The sequence below is a fragment of the Balaenoptera musculus genome, chromosome 6 (genome assembly GCF_009873245.2).
Source record: "Balaenoptera musculus isolate JJ_BM4_2016_0621 chromosome 6, mBalMus1.pri.v3, whole genome shotgun sequence".
Lineage (NCBI taxonomy): Eukaryota > Metazoa > Chordata > Mammalia > Artiodactyla > Balaenopteridae > Balaenoptera > Balaenoptera musculus.
In genome coordinates, this window is record NC_045790.1 from 22,374,874 (window position 1) to 22,395,025 (window position 20,152).

The 20,152-nt window shown below is 39.5% G+C and overlaps 1 non-coding gene across 1 annotated transcript; it reads left to right on the forward strand.

Annotated features, from left to right (window-relative positions):
* The first annotated feature begins 16,618 nt into the window (after positions 1-16,618).
* Positions 16,619-16,725, forward strand: LOC118897602. The gene has a single exon (XR_005020490.1). It is a non-coding gene; the product is annotated as a U6 spliceosomal RNA (small nuclear RNA).
* Positions 16,726-20,152: the final 3,427 nt, after the last annotated feature.

Sequence of the window (20,152 nt, forward strand, 5' to 3'; positions counted from 1 at the left end):
CACCTCTGAAATGAAAGGAATTGATTTCCTATAGTTAAATCTTTGATACGCACATATTAAGTTTCTCTATAGCTATTTCAGTATGCGTAGCTATTGTTGTTAGATTCAAGTCTTCAGAGATTATTCTCTGTCTGAGCTAAATTCTCCATTTAAACTATGACTCAAATTATTTTAAGAAAGCTTTTGCCCCAAAGTAATTCCATTGGTGGAATGTAAACCAGCATGGTATGCTCTAGGTAATATCTATATTTAGGAAAGCATATTAATGCTTCGTCTCTTTCTAAATACCTTTGTGATATCTGCTTGGGCATTACCTGGGGTTTCCAGTTGTCAGAGGTCCTGTTGGATCTCATTGTAGAACAAGGCGCTCTCTGCCAGAGCTCCATAGAAAGTCAGTGCTGGGCTGTCCATCTCCTCGAAGTCTAGGCTCCTTGGATGGAGGCCCAGAAAATGTGACTGTTACTCTGAGCTAATGTGCTAGTGGACAAAGTTTAGTGAAAACCATCAGGACACTATTAACATATGATGTATTCTAGTGGTGGTTCTCTGAGAATAGGGCCCTACCTCTGCTGTTTAACCCTAGAGTAACTTGATTGGTAAGAATGTCAAATCAGGGCAAAATATCATTTTAGTAGCTAGTAAATACAGAGGAGATAGAAGGCAGGGCAGCAAGGCAGATCAGAATGCAGACTCCAGGCTCAGATTAAGTGAATTCGCACATGGCCTCCACCATTTACTTGCTATAGTTTCTGGGAAGTCTGCACCTATGGCTGGGACGGGTGGAGTTCGCTATCACCACAGAGAGTTGGATATGCAGGAAACTCTCTGTGTTTCTCCCTGTATCACAAATTAGTCTGGGCCTTAATGGCAACCATCACATTAATGAAAATTTCCTTCATTTAAAAAATAATTTTTAAAGTCAGTTTTGTAAAATAAACTCATTTCAAAACGCACTGATGGGTGTATTTTAGTGTTCTGCAATTTTCCTGCCTTGTTAAATATTTTTAAAAATTAAAACAAAAATGTGAATAGATTCCAGTCACTGCTGGAAGAAAAGGGTCTTTACTCTGCCAACCTGTCACGTGTGATGGATAAAAGGGCCCTTAGGACTGCACGTGGACACTGTCACTTTTTACAGAGAACCAATTGACCTTGTATAACTGGAGATGCTTCCCCTCAAACACAGCTCTGCTCCCTCTGCTGAGGGTGGTGTCAGTCTCTCCCGATGCTGCTGGAAATGGAACACTGCCTGCCTGGACACCCCACAAAAATAAAGGGTACTGACGTGCTCCCAGGCCAATACTTGTTCAGGAAATGACAGAAGTATTGTAAATATAGAAACATGCTGGTTTCTAAAGCATTCTTCACTCCGCACAAGAAGTATGTGGCCAAGATGTGTTAGGAACCAGCAGTGACCCCATGTTCCTTCAATTAGTTCATCTAACGTCTCCCTGTTGATCCATCCAGGCCTTGTTTCATCCAGCGTCCCTCTGTCATTGGCTCTGCAAGTCCCCTAAGTCCTTCCTTGCTCCAGTATCTGCTCCCTCCAGGCGCATTTCTGGGGACCTACACTTAACCATTTTCAATCAGACGTTTCCTGAGGGCCATCTGGATGTGATTCTCACAACCTGGGCTGAGTGATGCCACTTTGTGGATTCACTAACTCAGCCGTCCCCAACCTCTTTGGCAGCAGGAACTGGTTTCGTGAAAGACAATTTTTCCACGGACAGGGGGTGTGTGTGCACGCGCACGTTGTGTGTGTGTGCGCGCGCGCGTGTGTGTGCATGCGTGCGTGTGAAGGTTCAGGCAGTAATGCGAGCGATGGTTCAGGCGGTAATGCAAGTGATGGGGAGTGGCAGATGAAGCTTCGCTCAATCGCCCTCCGCTCACCGCCTGCTGTACTGCCCGTTTCCTAACAGAAACCCCAGGTTGGGGACCCCTGCACTAAATGACACATTTCTGTGGGTCACGTCCTCCCAGCCCAGCGGCCCTAACAAGCACCAGCACGGAAGCTGCTGGCAAACGCTGGGAGGAGCCCTTAGTACTGCAGGGAGCTGCCGGGGGCAGCCTCTCAGGGCCCCACACCCAGGGCTCATCCCAGGAGACACTCCTGAGGAGGGGAAGGCAGGGCTGTGCCCTTGAGGAAGGAGGGACCGCTCACCTCTCTGACCTCGGGCTGGAGAAGGACGAGGGCTCGGGACCGCGGAAGACGGCAGGGAGCTCGCCCTCCCCCCTGAGAGCTCCGTGAGCTGCATCCAGGCGAGGAGGTGAGACCCTGCTCACTGCCCCTCCCTCAGGGAACGGAGTCACTGAGCAAATGACCAGGAAACAGATTCTGTAGTGACTTTCAAAGACCGAGAGAAATCGTCTAGAAAGAGACAGTAAGGAAACATTGTGCTTTCCTAAACTGGTTGTATTTGGAACGAAAATAAATCAATTTTCTGCCAATATCACCTCATTCTCATCCTTATTTTCCTTCTTCAGAGTGAGAAAAACAAGATCTTATTTTGATCATGCCCAATATAATTTTGAAATACTGTACATAGCCTTTCAGTTCACAGAAAGTTAGAGAGAAAAATAGTGTGTTCTGTTCTTGGTATTAATGGTTATAGAATGTTTTTAAAATGTGGCATTTTACTGAGCTTTCCACAGACATTTGGGAGGTTTGTCTACAAAGCATCCAGTAGCTTTCACCTTTAACACTCCCAGGTGCATTTATCAGAGTGCAAACAATAGTAGTGCAAGATATTTTTTCCTTCCTTATTTTTCTTCTTTCTTTCCACCTTGCCTCATTCTAAACAGATCTGAGGAGTAAATCACTTGTGGTCTTATGATGTGTTGTGTTTACAGAATACTTAGTTGTATTCTCTTAGATAAAGTATTTGGAACAATCCTGAGTATCTCCATTATTAATGAAATAGAAGTTCAAAAAGATTAAGTGAATTAAACCTGGAGTTGGAAGAGACAGGACAGGAATTGTGATCTAGACCTTCTAATCTTAAACTCTATTAATTTTCTTCCCCAGCAGAATCTAGTGCTGCATCCTAAGCTTATAAGTAGATCAAAATTGGGCAGAAGGGTCCTAAAAATTCATCATCTCTGAAGACCACGTCACTCCTGAGAATCAGCCCTGGAAGTGCCACACTTGGGTTTAGGGAAAGAGCCCAGAGAGCTGCCATGGGAAGGAAGCATGGGGCAGTGAGTTATATGGGAAGTAAAATGGTCTGAGAATTCTCATCACCCTTGGCCTTCCCTTTGACTCTGCAGGGAATGATGAATCTCCTGCGGGACGCTCCGTGGCTACCAGGGCTCCCCTAATGGGTCCAACTTAGAGGGTAAGCTCACCAGCTTCCTATAAATTGTGGCTGTACGGAGGGGCTCCGTGAGAGACCAAACACTGCACCCAAGCAGCTGAGGGTGTTGGCTACCATTCTGTATTTAATGGAATATTTGAGGTACCATGTTAAGCTGGAACTGTCCTCCTAGGTTTAGAACTTTCTAGATCAGATCAGGTTGTGCATAAGAGACATCTGTCTTAAACATAATTAAGACTTGTAAATTCAAAACTCAAAATCAGCAAAAGAAAAGCCTCCTTAGGTGGCAAGGGAACAAAAGAGGAATTATTTTTCCATACTTCAGCTCTACCTCGAGTATTTAATGTTCAAAAGTAGTGAAATCTATTTCAGTGTTTTCATTTAGAGTTACAGCTTACACAGCTGTACATTTTTTAAGAAAAATAGTCTCATGTAGAAACACTCAGAAGAGAGATTACACACCTCCTTGAATCAGTCTGACTCCTAACAGGCTCAACGTGAAAAGTGTGAAATGGCTAAAACCTCAGGAGTGTAATTATAGATCTTACAGATCTATAGAGTGATAAGATCTTATAGATCAAAATGCCCTTCTGATCACACTGCTTGCTCAAGATTTGTCTCTGAGAAGTACTGGAAGCAGACACTTTAACAATAAAATTGATAGAGTGAGCCATAATACTCTCTTAGAAATGCTCACTATATGAGCCATTTACTTTGGCACAGTCTTTACACATATTTTCTGTTCTACGGGGCCAATTTTAGACAAAATAGTGATGTAGGCAAAATTAGTCTTTTGCAATTTTTCTGTTACCTTCCTTCCCTTTCCCCACATTTTTTTGAAGACTGAATACATATATTTTTTTACATCACAATATCACAGTTACTTACCATCTTTGCATATTAAGGATAGCTTTATCACAATATGGAGAAATCCCTAAGCAACTATTTGTTTCCTGTTGTTTTTTCCACATATTTATTATCATCCATAACACCCTATGTGCTATTTTTTTGCTAGGTACTTGTCTTTTTCTTCATCGAATTTTAGTTTTACTTTTTCATTTTTAAATTTTTTTCTAACATCTTTATTGGAGTATAATTGCTTTACAATGCAATGATGTGTTAGTTTCTGCTTTATAACAAAATGAATCAGCTATACATATACATATATCCCCATATCTCCTCCCTCTTGCGTCTCCCTCCCACCCTCCCTATCCCACCCATCTAGGTGGTCACAAAACACCGAGCTGATCTCCCTGTGCTATGCGGCTGCTTCCCACTAGCTATCTATTTTACATATGGTAGTGTATATATGTCCATGCCACTCTCTCACTTCGTTCCAGCTTACCCTTCCCCCTCCCCATGTCCTCCAGTCCATTCTCTACGTCTCTGTCTTTATTCCTGTCCTGCCCCTACGTTCTTCAGAAACATTTTTTTGGTTTGTTTTCCATATATATGTGTTAGCATACGATATTTGTGTTTCTCTTTCTGACTTACTTCACTCTATATGACAGACTCTAGGTCCATCCACCTAACTACAAATAACTCAATTTCATTTCTTTTTTTGGCTGAGTAATATTCCACTGTATGTGTGTGCCACATCTTCTTTATCCATTCATTTGTTGATGGACACTTAGATTGCTTCCACATACTGGCTATTGTAAATAGAGCTGCAATGAACATTGTGGTACATGACTCTTTTTGAATTATGGTTTTCTCAGGGTATAAATGCAGTAGTGAGATTGCTGGATTGTATCGTAGTCCTATTTTTAGTTTTTTAAGGAAACTTCATACTGTCCTCCATAGTGGCTGTATCAATTTACATTCCCACCAACAGTGCAAGAGGGATCCCTTTTCTCCACACCCTCTCCAGCATTTATTGTTTATAGATTTTTTGATGATGGCCATTCTGACTGGTGTGAGGTGATACCTCATTGTAGTTTTGATTTGCATTTCTCTAATGATTAGTGATGTTGAGCATCCTTTCATGTGTTTGTTGGCAATCTGTATATCTTCTTTGGAGAAATGTCTATTTAGGTCTTCTGCCCATTTTTGGATTGGGTTGTATGTTTTTTTGATATTGAGCTGCATGAACTGCCTGTAAATTTTGGAGATTAATCCTTTGTCTTTTGCTTCATTTGCAAATATTTTCTCCCATTCTGAGGGTTATTTTTTCATTTTGTTTATAGTTTCCTTTGCTGTGCAAAAGCTTTTAAGTTTCATTAGGTCCCATCTGTTTATACTTGTTTTTATTTCCATTTCTCTAGGAGGTAGGTCAAAAAGGATCTTGCTGTGATTTATGTCATAGTGTTCTGCCTATGTTTTCCTCTAAGAGTTTTATAGTGTCTGGCCTTACATTTAGGTCTTTAATCCATTTTGAGTTTATTTTTGTGTATGGTGTTAGGGAGTGTTCTAATTTCATTCTTTTACATGTAGCTGTCCAGTTTTCCCAGCACCACTTATTGAAGAGGCTGTCTTTTCTGCATTGTATATTGTTGCCTCCTTTATCAAAGATAAGGGGACCATATGTGCATGGGTTTATCTCTGGGCTTTCTATCCTGTTCTGTTGATCTATATTTCTGTTTTCATGCCATTACCATGCTGTCTTGATTACCGTAGCTTTTGTAGTATAGTCTGAAGTCAGGGAGCCTGCTTCCTCCAGCTCCATTTTTCTTTCTCAAGATTGCTTTGGCTATTCAGGGTCTTTTGTGTTTCCATACAAATGGTGAAATGTTTTGTTCTAGTTCTGTGAAAAATGCCATTGGTACTTTGATAGGGATTGCACTGAATATGTGGATTGCTTTAGGTAGTATAGTCATTTTCACAATGTTGATTCTTCCGATCCAAGAACATGATATAGCTCTCTGTCTGTTTCTATCATCTTTAATTTCTGTCATCAGTGTCTTATAGTTTTCTGCGTACAGGTCTTTTGTCTCCTTAGGTAGGTTTATTCCTAGGTATTTTATTATTTTTGTTGCAATGGTAAAAGGGAGTGTTTCCTTAATTTCTGTTTCAGATTTTTCATCATTAGTGTATAGGAATACAAGAGATTTCTGTGCATTACTTTTGCATCCTGCTACTTTACCAAATTCATTGATTAGCTCTAGTAGTTTTCTGGTTGCATTTTTAGGATTCTCTTTGTATAGTATCATGTCATCTGCAAAGAGTGACAGCTTTACTTCTTCTTTTCCAATTTGGTTTCCTTTTATTTCTATTTCTTCTCTGATTGATGTGGCTAAAACTTCCAAAACTATGTTGAATAATAGTGGTGAGAGCGTGTAACATTGTCTTATTCCTGATCTTAGTGAAAATGGTTTCAGTTTTTCACCATTGAGAACAATGTTGGCTGTGGGTTTGTCGTATATGACCTTTATTATGTTGAGGTAAGTTCCCTCTGTGCCTAGTTTCTGGAGGGTTTTTATGATAAATGGGTGTTGAATTTTGCTGAAAGCTTTTTCTGCATCTATTGAGATTATCATATGGTTTTTATCTTTCAGTTTGTTAATATGGTGTATCACGTGATTAATTTGCATATATTGAAGAATCCTTGCATTCCTGGGATAAACCCCACTTGATCATGGTTTATGATCCTTTTAATGTGCTGTTGGATTCTGTTTGCTAGTATTTTGTTGAGGATTTTTGCATCTATGTTCATTAGTGATATTAGCCTGTAGTTTTCTTTTTTTGTGACATCTTTGTCTGGTTATGAAATCAGGGTGATGGTGGCCTCATAGAATGAGTTTGGGAGTGTTCCTCCCTCTGCTATATTTTGGAAGAGTTTGAGAAGGGTAGGTGTTAGCTCATCTCTAAATGTTTGATAGAATTCGCCTGTGAAGCCATCTGATCCTGGGCTTTTGTTTGTTGGAAGATTTTTAATCACAGTCTCAATTTCAGTGCTTGTGATTGGTCTGTGTATATTTTCAATTTCTTCCTGGTTCAGTCTTGGAAGGTTGTGCTTTTCTAAGAATTTGTCCATTTCTTCTAGGTTGTCCATTTTATTGGCATATAGGTGCTTGTAGTAATCTCTCATTATCCCTTGTATTTCTGCAGTGTCAGTTGTTACTTCTCCTTTTTCATTTCTAATTCTATTGATTTGAGTGTTCTCCCTTATTTTCTTTTTTTTTTTTTTCTCCCTTATTTTCTTGATGAGTCTGGCTAATTCCCACATTTAAAAAAATTTAATCTGTCATTCTCAGTTAGGAGCAAATGAGGCTAAAATGTAGGCTCTCGCAAGGGCAAGAATCATGTCTTCTCTTCTTCATCATCTACTTTCCAGAGCTTAACATAGTGCTGGAGAAGAATCGCCATGAAAAGAGTTTTGCATTTTTAATAAGAAACTCCATGAACCTGAAAAATATTTAAGCCTCCAAATCATAAGTATCGATACTTAGATGTGGCACTTGGTCATCCACGGTGGGGAGGCTGGAGGTTATATTGGCCTCTATTTTTCTCCTCCAAGTAGGATCTGTATACCATGATTCCTTCCACACATCTCCTGCCACACACCACCTAGAATTCCAGTGAGACGTTTATTTCATGTGATAAGCAGAACATATTTGAGAAATTAATTTGGAAAATATCCATCACAATTGATAAGGTTTAATTATCAGTTACAATTTAATGTATCTTAATTTAATCAACTATTTCCTGGGCACCCACTATGTAGTAGCTATTGTGCTAGGTTTGGTATTCAGTGGTCAAAAAAGCAAACAGCACTGGGGAGAGACGGTCAGTAAACATGAGGACTGTTGACTTAAAAAATATTCACAACCTGAAAGTTGAGAGTTATGTTTTATTCAGCAGGAATTTTTAGGACTTCAGGTCTGGGAGGCAGCATCTCAAGTAACCCTGAGAGAACTGCTCCGAGAAGGCGAGGCGGGGAGCCAGGTTATACAGAAGTTTTGCAGCAAAGGGCAGGTAGTCGGAACATCAAAATATTACTGTTAATAAAAGAAAACCAGAAATAGCAAATTAAGGAATTCAGCACTTTTCTATGTATGGGAAGATGCAAGTGTCTGGGCTCACTGAAATCATTTCTTTGATATGCACCTCAGGTATCTGGGGCCAGTATCCTGTATTTTCACATCCTGAGTTTCCTCAGGGCTCACGATAGCAGTGGCTGCAGTCTGATGGCTGCTAGATGGCAGGTATTCTTTCCTTCCTAAGTTTTCTCAGGGCTCACGGGCTCACGTTGGAGGGCTGCAATTGCTGATGACTGAGACATCCTTTGTTTGCTGATATGGCAGGAAATATTCCGTTTCTCAGGACAAATTCACCAGTATGACCATTCTTGAGAGTGAAAGAGACAACAACCACCACAATGGGGAGTGATGACACAGCATGACTTTTGGGATGGGGAGAGAGTGTTAGTCAGGGGATCAGGGATGCCACACAGAAGAGGTGCTGTTTGATTTAAAACCTGAATGGTGGGAGGGAGGGAGATGCAAGAGGGAAGAGATATGGGAACATATGTATATATATAACTGATTCACTTTGTTATAAAGCAGAAACTAACACACCATCGTAAAGCAATAATACTCCAATAAAGATGTTAAAAAAAAGAAAAAAAAAGAAACCGTATAATTATTCTATGCAAATCATAAAAAAAAAAAACACCTGAATGGTTAAAGGAGCCAGCCAGGGTACAACTGGGGAAGAATTTATAAGCTAGAATGAAGAGTAAGTCTAAATGCCAGGAGTCAGGAATAAGCACATTATTAAGGTGAAGAAGAAAGGTCATCTCAGATGGAGATGAGTACATGAGTGAGTCATGGGAGCAGAAGTGGCAAGGGAGTGGTCCAGCCAGGTGACTCTTGTGGTCACAGTGATGGAGGGTGATCCCTGAGAACTGATGGGCTGGGCGGTTACCAGATGCAGGTGGAGCAACCCTTTTGGGAGAATTACCCAAGAACCTGTAATGCTTCATGAGAAGCTTCCTTGCTGTTCATGCATCTCAGAAAACCAGAACATGTTCTATTCATCAAGGAAACTGAAGCTGTGGGTTAGACCTAGACAGTCCATGCATATGCATAGTGCACATGTATTTTTTTAAAAAATCAGTAACTTATCCTACATGGTTGTTCAAACATAGTAGACAACAAGTTTTGAGGCTCACTGTTAATTGACTGATTAAAATTCTGGTGTTAATGAAAATAATACCAATTGCAAGGTAAAATATTCTGGAAGGAATAGGAATTCTGGAGTTCACTTGAGAATTTAATAATAGTTCTACTGAATTCACAGTTTAAAATAAAGTGTACTTAAGCAAAAATTAGTCTCTGTGAAACCCATGCTTGCAGTGAAAATGTGAAGATGTGAAAAAAAAAGCAAGACCCTTAGTTTTCTGGTATTCAGCAAATGTCTGGTCAGTGAAAAATAGTTAATATTACCTCTGAATTTAAATAAATTAATTAGAATTTCATAATATGTATTACCTAATGGTTTCTTAATTGTAGATGAATAAGACCTTCTTTAAAAATTGTCTTCACTAAATCAAACTGAAAAAAGTTCACTTTTGAAAAAAATTAACAGTAAAACTGGACTTTTCTCTATGGGGAAATTGGTTCTTCTCTATCCCCAAATTTTGTTTTTACTGTCTTGCTTAAAAACAAAAACAAAAGGAAAAATCCCCAAATATTCTTCATTTAGAAAAGCATCCAATACTGTAGCCACTGGTCATAACTGTGTTACCAAACTCAGGTCCAGCTGCTTGCTGCTTGAAAATCAATACCCGAGAGAGAGGCAAATGTTGGTAGAAAGTGAAGTTGCTTTTAATCAGAATGCTGGCAGTCTTGGGAGATGGTGGACTCAGTGTCCTCCAAAACCATCTCTGAAGATTCTACTTGGCCATGAAAGTTTTTAAAGGGAAGAAAGGAAAGTAATCTTAGTTAATCATTGAAATAGGGGGTCAGAGTCCTCGCCATCCCCCACTGAGTGCAGGCTTGTTGACTTCTTATGATCTTTCCTTAGATGTTACCTTGTTCACACAGTTTGGTCACATAGTTTGTTCCCGAGATTACTGAAGGGGAAGCTAGGGAAGAGATCTGGTCCTCTGTTAATTACTTATTCTTCATTTCTACTTCTTTGATCTACAGAAAGAACCAACAGGTTAGGCAAGGTATTGTGTGATCAAAAGATCTGAAAGGTGTGCTAGGGCTGGAGATGAGTTGAGCATGAGGGTGCCTGGTTTAAGGTTGGTGACAAGACAAAAGGGGCCTCCTGCAGAGAGCTCTTTCCTTCCAAAAGCTGCTTACAAATGGATGAAATTAAAAGTTCAGTTCTTCAGTCACACTAGGTACATTTCAGGTGCTCCCTGACCACATATGGCTGGGGGCAGCTGTGCTGGACATCAGGGATAAAGCACTTTTCTGTCACCACAGAAAGTTCTATTGGACAGCACTTTAAAAAAGAAAATTTATTGGAGTCTAGTTGATTTACAATGTTGTGTTAGTTTCAGGTGTACAGCAAAGTGATTCAGTTATACATATACATACGTTCATTTTTAGATTCTTTTCTCATATAGGTGATTACAGAATATTGAGTAGAGTTACCTGTGCTATACAGTAGGTCCTTGTTGGTTATCTATCTTATATTTAGTAGTGTGTGTATGTTCATCCCAAGCTCCTGATTTATCCCTCCCCCCCACATTTCCCCTTTGGTAACCATAAATTTGTTTTTGATATCTGTAAGTCTGTTTCTGTTTTGTAAATAAGTTCATTTGTATTATTTTTTAAAATTATATTCCACATATGAGTGATATCATGTGATGTTTGTCTTTCTCTATCTGACTACTTCACTTAGTATGATAATGTCTAAGTCCATCCATGTTGCTGCAAATGGCATTATTTCATTCTTTTTTATGGCTAAGTAATATTCCATTGTATATATGTACATCTTCTTTATCCATTCCTCTGTGGATGGACATTTAGGTTGATTCCATGTCTTGGCTATTGTAAATAGTGCTGCAAGGAACATTGGGGTGATGTATCTTTGGATTATGATTTTCTCCAGATATATACTCAGGAGTGAGATTGCAGGATAATATGGTAGTTCTATTTGTAGTTTTTTAAGGGACCTCCATACTGTTCTCCATACTGGTTGTACCAATTTACATTCCCACCAACAGTGTAGGAAGGTTCCCTTTTCTCCAGACCCTCTCCAGCATTTACCGTTTGTAGACTTTTTGATGATGGCCATTCTGACCGGTATGAGGTGATACTTCATTGTAGTTTTGATTTGCATTTCTCTGATAATTAGTGATGTTGAGTATCTTTTCGTGTGCGTTTTGGCTATCTGTATGTCTTCAACAGCAGTTTTCTGGACACTTCCCAGGCATGCACTTATTTATGAGATCCTCTTGTTTCATGTTGATTAATAATTGTGAACACATAACTTCAAAATGAACAATTGCAGAAGACTGAGTTCTTTGTGAGACTTACCCAGATGTAGATGGAAAATTCTTTCCTAGACAAACTTGTTTTTCTACTTTTGTAAGTCATTCACATTGATGCCTTATATTTTCTAGTACTTATATGACGTTAAAACCCTTTATTTTAAAACAGTAATACTTCTTGTGCTTCAGCTCTTATCGTGGGGTGATATAATTCTCTTTCTGTAGAAAGACCCAAATGAAATCATTTATCTTTTGAAGTGTCAGGGCTGGGAATGAGTTTCAGGGTAAGACTAAGTAAAAGCCAAGCTTTAGACTATGAACTAACACCTTATGTTTGGGGCAAATGATCAACTCAATGGATTTTTTAAGGTTGAATAGCAGAAAGAAACCTATGGTGTGAGAATACACCTCAGTTATCTGTGATCAGATAAAAGGAGCCCTGCTCCAGGGAATATACACAAACAATGAGGGTGCAGACAGGCCTGCTGCTGCCTTGCTCTGGGATATGGCTCAGAGTCACCGTCAGCTTTGCTCCCACTGCTTTACATAAATATTAGAGAAAAAGGTCTCTATTAATGAGAGTTTAGAACATACTTACAATATAGGCCCCAGTTTTGATTTCTGGAAGTGGATGTCATCAAGCCTGACGAGGAGGAGAAAGGGAAGCCACATGGGTAAGGAGTGAAAGGGGAGGGACAGTTAGAAGAGGGGCGCTTACGCACCAGGCCCTGCCCAGGGTGATGTACATTTATCACGTGTAATTCTCTTAAACACTCTGAGGGACAGGCCATATTATCCTGGCCACTGGATGTGGAAACAGGGACTCAGCTAAGTCACCCCATGATTCACCTAGCTGATGAATGGACTGGAGAAGCTGGAATTGCACACAGAATGTATCAGCCTATTCTTTGTTTGCTATGCTGAGATCGGTCTGAGGCTTGCTCTGAACGTAATGCCCTGCACATTTTGGATTTCATGGAGCCGTCACAGTTTTCATCCCTCATCACTTCCCTGTCTCCCTTCACTCTTTCTCAGGTGGAAGACAGAAATATGGCCACAGCTGGCTCTGCTCAGAGCTAATTCAGCATGGCTGTACGAAAAGGGCAGTGGTCCTATGAAGATGACCCATGTAGCAGGTGGGGCTTTGTGGGACCCGACGCTTGTACTCTCTACATGTCAGATGGGGTCCCAGTGCCTGCTAACCTCTGCCCACACACATTCTAGTGAGGGTGGAGGTGAGGTGAGAGGGTGAGGAGAATTTCTATTTTCTAATACTGAAAGTGTCACTTTTATGTGCCAAAATGGGGAGAGGTAAAAGGAGAAAGAATGAAGCAGTTCAGGGAAGAGGTTTAGAAATTTCTTTGAGAGTAGAAGCACTTCCTGTTGTAATCAGTGACAGAAAAAGGACACTGAATTAGGATATATTGGTAACTGCACTGAAATTTAAAAAAAAAAGAAAAGAAAAGGAGAAGCAGATGACTTACATTTCTGTAGCTGTGAGGTATGACTCAGACAGAAGGTGGGAGAAAAGGTCTTCTAAAGGAACCCAGGATCCTTGGAAAATGCATCCAGTGCCTCCGGAGAAATCTGCCCCCCAACCTGGTGGTTTCTGATGAACAGACCCCAACCCAGCCTCCTCAGGCTCTGCTCCCCTCCCTCTGGGGAAGGACACAGCTATAGGTGCCCAGTGCTGCACAGACTGGCTCTCCTGCTGGCCCGAGCTGGAGCCCTGTGCTAAACCACACGGAAGTAGATAAATGCAGACCAGACAGAATGAGCCAGTACAGGGCATGGGCGCAACAGGCAAAAGTGGGTCAAGGCTGCCTTTTCCAAGGGGAAAAGTGGCCCCTTTCCCCAGGCTGCAGATCACAGGGTAATCTCCAGAAAGGTAGAGAGGGGAGCATGGAGCACTCACACACCTCACAAAGGAACAAAGAACAAAGGAAGGGACCTTCCCTAGTTAGAGTAAGAACAAGGTAGGGAAAAGCATGGAGTCAATGCAAACACACTTCAGGGAGAAGACGTAAGTGGTCATGATGTCAGCTGGAAAAGAAAAAGCACAGTCTAAAAGGTGATAACTATGTTTTATGCAGCAGACTTGCTGAGGACTTAAGTCCAGGAGGCAGCCTGTCTCATAGCTCTGAGGGACTACTCTGAAGAGGTAAAGAGGAGCCAGGATATATAGAAATTTTTGTAAAAATCAAAAAACAAACAAACAAACAAAACAGAAGAAAACAGCAACAACAAAAAAACAGAACACCAATAGATAATAATCAAAGAAAAACCAGACATCTCAAGTTAATGAATTTAGTGCTTTTTTATAAATGGGAAAATGTAAGACTCTGAGCTCATTGAAATCATTCCTTTGATATGCACCCTAACTCTCTAGGCTGAGTGTCCTTCTTTTCACCATCCTGGTTCCCCTCAGGGTACACAGTCGGCGGGGCTGCAGTGGCTGATGGCTTGATGGCTGCAACATTCTTTGTTTGCTGATATGGCAGGTGACATTTTTCATCCACAATGGTGAGAACATTCTAGAAGATGGTGCAACTGAGGAAAAAAGAATTCCTTATAAATATTTCAGGTCATAGTAAATTTAGAGGATAATATGTTTAGTTAGAAAGGGGAACAAAGGTGAGACGATAAAATCAATGAGTTGAAGAGATACAGCAGACTTTTCAGTTAAGATTGAACTGCCACAACACCATCACAGAACTAATAAACTATATAAAAGAATGAACACAATAGACATAGTGGAAAATGAATTACTGGCAAAGAAAAAAGTGTAAAGATGAACACAGAAAATGCAGAAGGAAAAGACAATCACATTAAACACTGAAAAGTGGGTAAATATGGGATTAGGGAAAAGGACACCTGTTTTTTAAAAACTATTTAGTTCTATTTAAGTTTTTTACCCAATCATGCCACGTACTAACTTTTTGTATGTTTTTATGTTTTATCAATGTATATCAACAGAATTTTCTGGCTAGTGAGACACTGGCCTACATCTTGTTTTCTCTTTTTTCTTTTCAATCTAGAAACGAAGGAACAATGTGATACATAACAATTTTAGAAAGGAAGCAGAATGAGTGTTCAAAAAACTGAATAATTCACTAATAACAGCAAACAAAAATTCAAAACAGGTACCTGTATTGTAAAGTCACAAGCCAGCTGCTGAGGGATTGCCAACTGCTTTACATATATGTTATTCCAATGCGATCCTCATTTTCAGATGTGATAGAACAAGGGACGTGTGGACCCCTGTGTCATTCTTTCACTGTTTTGTCATACTTAGGTCTGTATATTCATGTCTGTTCTAGAAACACTCAGAGGAAAATTGAAGAAACTGAATAATAAATTACACCACATATTTTTAAAGCAAAACATTATTTTAGTAAAAATTACAAGACCATTTCAGTCATAAGTCCCAAATATCATGTTAGTGAAATCCTCGTTGCCCAAACTGATTCCATTTAATTTCTATATCATTGAGGAAAAAATGCATTTTTTTAGATTGAGGTACATAGACATTTGAACATATTGTCCATGTTTGAACATATTGAAAGCCTCATGGAATAAATGTTTTATTTTCTGCACAGATCTCAGAAGTTTTTTACCTATAGAGAAATGTTAATTTTTAATATTTATTAAAAAGTTATCATGTCCAGCTAAATTAGCTGTAGTTTGCAAATAATATGTAGATATACCTAAAAAATAAGATTTCCACCAAGAAAAACATTTACCTTACATACAATTATTTTTTTAACAGAGAGCAATCTTCTCACATGAGCACATTCTGTTGATTTGTATTAAAATATTAATAGAAAGAGAAGGGATGTGTAAAGTGATAATTCACCCACTAACCCTCTTTCTTGACTTCTTGGCACAAACCCAATCTGCATCCACTAGTCATCCCCACACCAATTTCCTTGGGTGGAGATGAGGGTGAGACATAGGCAGCGGTCCAAACCCCAGTTGATGAGGTGAGGGCGGGGGTGTTTGTGCCAGGCTTGAGGGCAGTCACTGCCGTTCCAGGGGAGAGCACCCACCCCACTGCTATGTGCATGCCTATGTGCATGACAGGACCCCTCCCATGTCCTCGCAGCAATCCTGGGCAGCAGGCAGGTGACCATGGTCACCTCAAGTGTATGGATGGGACAGTAGAAGCCTGGAGAAAGCAATTTTCTCAGTGTTTGAAGAATGTCTCCTGCCATATCTGTAAACAAAGGATGTTGTGACCATCAAGCCATCAGCCACTGTAGCCACCCTGACTGCGTACCCCGAGCACTGAGGAAGGAGAAAAACAGGATACTGGCCCTAGGTAGTTAAGGTGCATATCAAGGGAATGATTTCAATGAGCCCAGACTCTTGCATCGTCCCATACATAGAAAAGCACTAAATTCATTAACTTGAAATATTGGGGTTTTTTTTAACTAGCAGAAATCTTTGGATGTTCAACTACCCGATTTGTTTTTGCAAAACTCCTATATATCCTTTCCTCTTTGGAGCAGTCCCTCAGAGCTATCTGAGAGTCTGTCTTCCAGGTTTAAGTCCTCAGCAAGTCCACTGAATAAAACATAATTCTCAACTCTCAGGCTGTGCATTTTTTTTCAGTCAACCCTCTCAGTGGTATTTGTTCTACTTTTTCCATTTAGTGGTCAGCCCCCTTGGGGTAGATGACATGAATAAAGAAGGAGATGCATGTATTTTTCTTCTCCACATGTTCATAGTGGGCAGCTTTCCCCTGAGCAGGGCTCCAGTCCCCTCCGTGTTCCCCAGGAAAGCTTCTCGTGCTTTCTCAACTTGAAGCGAGTTCTCAAACTTTGGCTCAGTTTCAGGCTTCCTTTATGTCTTTTTTTACAGTTCATATCCATTTTTCTTTGCTTCTTGAACATTTTTTAAAACAAAATAATTCGTGCTCGCTTCGGCAGCACATATACTAAAATTGGAACGATACAGAGAAGATTAGCATGGCCCCTGCGCAAGGATGACACGCAAATTCGTGAAGCGTTCCATATTTTTGAAAGCCCTCGCACAGAAAGGAAGACCCAACACAGCCAAAACTAAAAATAAATAAATAAATTTAAAAAAACAAAACAAAAAAAAACAAACAAACAAAAAAAAATAATTCAAATGTCTGGCCTTAAATGGTTCATAATTTTTCTCAGTTATTTTTAAGTATAATGATGTGATGAATTTTGGTTTAACTATCTCCGGTTTCAGTGAAACTTTATATTCAATGGAAGTCTTTTGAAAGATAAATTGGGAAATAAAGGGAGTAAATGTAAATAATTATCTTATAAAATCTCTTCAGATTTGTGGATAAGAATCTAACCGCACAAGTTCACATGTAATGAAATTAATACAGGCTATGACTCAGGAGCTAGAGAAGGAATGACGAGGATAGTTCTATTGTGCAGGATATGACTTGTGCAAAGAAAGGTATAATAATGTACATATTTAGACAATTGCATGTTTTCTTCTTTTTTAAAAAAAAATAATATGGGTTGAAAATGCCATTTTTATAATTACAGATGAAATGGTTGTATTTTAATGAATTTATTAATCTATACTTTAGTCCCAGGATGAGGGAACTTTGAAGACAACCCCAATATCTCTCATCAAGTTGAATTTTCCTGTTCACATTGCTGTTGCCCCATCCATTTCACATTAATATGGTTTTGGTCAGTAAGAGTGTGTCCAACTGTCGTAAACATGAGGTGACTGTTGCTGATTGTAAACAACTCTCCTGCCAGGACCAGTCACATAATGCACAGGGCCCAGCACAAAATGCAAACATGACCCCTTGTTCAAAAAGCAGGAAAAAGTAGTCATTAAAGGTAAAGCTTTTTCTTCCTTCTGTAGGTGCTCTCTTGCTTTCTCATGGTGTTTATTATTTACTATGTAATATTGTTCAAAACTCTGTACATATTTAATGTATACAACTCACTGAGTTTGGAGATAAATACACACTGGTGAAATCATTGCCAGTCTATGCCATGAACGTATCCATCCCCTCTACAAGCTCCCTCCAGCCCCCTTTATTTATTATTATTATTATCATTTTGGTGACATGAATACTTAACATGAGATCTACGCACTTAGCAAAATTTTAAATACACAATACGGTATTGTTAACTATAGACACTATGCTGTAAGCAGACCTTTCGGCTCACTCATCTTGTATGAATGATAATTCATACCTTTGACTAACAATCCCCCATTTGCCCCTCTTCTTGGCCCCTGGCAACTACTATCCTATTCTCGGCTTCTAAGAGTTTGACTATTTTAGATTCCTTATTTAAGTGGTAGCATGTAGTATGTACCCTTGTGCCTGGCTCATTTCACTTAGCATTCTGTCCTCCACTTTCCATCATGTTGTCACAAACGGCAAAAGTTCCTTCTTAATAAGGCTGAATAATATTCCATTTTACATATCTAAAATGGAATTTTATTTTATATCATATATATGCATATATATATATCATATTTTCTTTATGCATTCATTTGTGAATAGATATTTTTTAATCCTTTTTTCTTTACAATGGTGTGTTAGTTTCTGCTGTATAACATAGTGAATCAGCTATATGTATACATATATCCCCATATCCCGCCCCCTTGAAACTCCCTCCCACAGTCCCTATCCCACCCTTCTAAGTGGTCACAAAGCATGAAGATGATCTCCTTGTGCTATGCGGCTGCTTCCCACTAGCTATCTGTTTTACATTTGGTAGTGTATATATGTCCATGCCACTCTCTCACTTCATCCCAGCTTCCCCTCCCCCCGCCATGCCCTCAAGTCCACTCTCTACGTCTGTGTCTTTATTCCTGACCAGGCTCTAGGTTCATCGGACCTTTTTTTTTTTTTTTTAGATTCCATATATATGTGTAGCATATGGTATTTGTTTTTCTGTTTTCTCTTTCTGACTTAACTTCACTCTGTATGATAGACTCTAGGCCCATCCACCTCACTACAGATAACTCAATTTCATTTCTTTTTATGGCTAACAGTCCATTGTATATATGTGCCATATCTTTATCCACTCATCTGTCGATGGAAATTTAGGTTGTTTCCATGACCTGGCTATTGGAAATAGTGCTGCCATGAACATTGTGGTTTTTGAATTACGGTTTTCTCAGGGTGTATGCCCAGTAGCGGGATTGCTGGGTCATATGGTAGTTCTATTTTCAGTTTTTTAAGGAACCTCCATACTGTTCTCCATTGTGGCTGCATCAATTTACATTCCCAGCAGCAAGAGGGTTCCCTTTTCTCTGCACCCTCTCCAGCATTTCTTGTTTGTAGATTTTTTGATGATGGCCATTCTGACCAGTGTGAGGTGATACCTCATGGCAGTTTTGATTTGCATTCTCTAATGATTAGTGATGTCGAACATCCTTTCATGTGTTTGTTGGCAATCTGTATATCTTCTTTGGAGAAATGTCTGTTTAGGGCTTCTGCCCATTTTTGGATTGGGTTGTATTTTTTTTGATATTGAGCTGCATGAGCTGCTTGTAGATTTTGGAGATTAATCCTTTGTCAGTTGTTTCTTTTGCAAATATTTTCTCCCATTCTGAGGGTTGTCTTTCCGTCTTGTTTGTGGTTTCCTTTGCTGTGCAAAAGCTTTTAAGTTTCATTAGGTCCCATCTGTTTATATTTGTTTTTATTTCCATTTCTCTAGGAGGTGGCTCAAAAAGGATCTTGCTGTGATTTATGTCATAGAGTGTTCTGCCTATGTTTTCCTCTAAGAGTTTGATAGTGTCTGGCCTTACATTTAGGTCTTTAATCCATTTTGAGTTCATTTTTGTGTGTAGTGTTAGGGAGTGTTCTAATTTCATTCTTTTCCATGTAGCTGTCCAGTTTTCCCAGCATCACTTATTAAAGAGGCTCTTATCAAAGATAAGGTGACCATATGTGCATGGGTTTATCTCTGGGCTCTCTATCCTGTTCCATTGATCTATATTTCTGTTTTTGTGCAAGTACCATACTGTCTTGATTACTATAGCTTTGTAGTATTGTCTGAAGTCAGGGAGCCTGATTCCTCCAGCTCCGTTTCTCTTACTCAAGATTGCTTAGGTTATTCGGGGTCTTTGGTGTTTCCTTACAAATTGTGAAATGTTTTGTTCTAGTTCTGTAAAAAATGCCATTGGTAGTTTGATAAGGATTGCATTGAAACTGTAGATTGCTTCGGGTAGTATAGTCATTTTCACAATGTTGATTCTTCCAATCCAAGAACATGGTATGCCTCTCCATCTGTTTGTATCGTCTTTGATTTCTTTCATCAGTGTCTTATAGTTTTCTGCATATAGGTCTTTTGTCTCCTTAGGTAGGTTTACTCCTAGGTATTTTATTATTTTTGGTGCAATGGTATATGCAAGTGTTTCCTTAATTTCTCTTTCAGATTTTCCATTATTAGTGCACAGGAATTCAAGATATTTCTGTGCATTAACT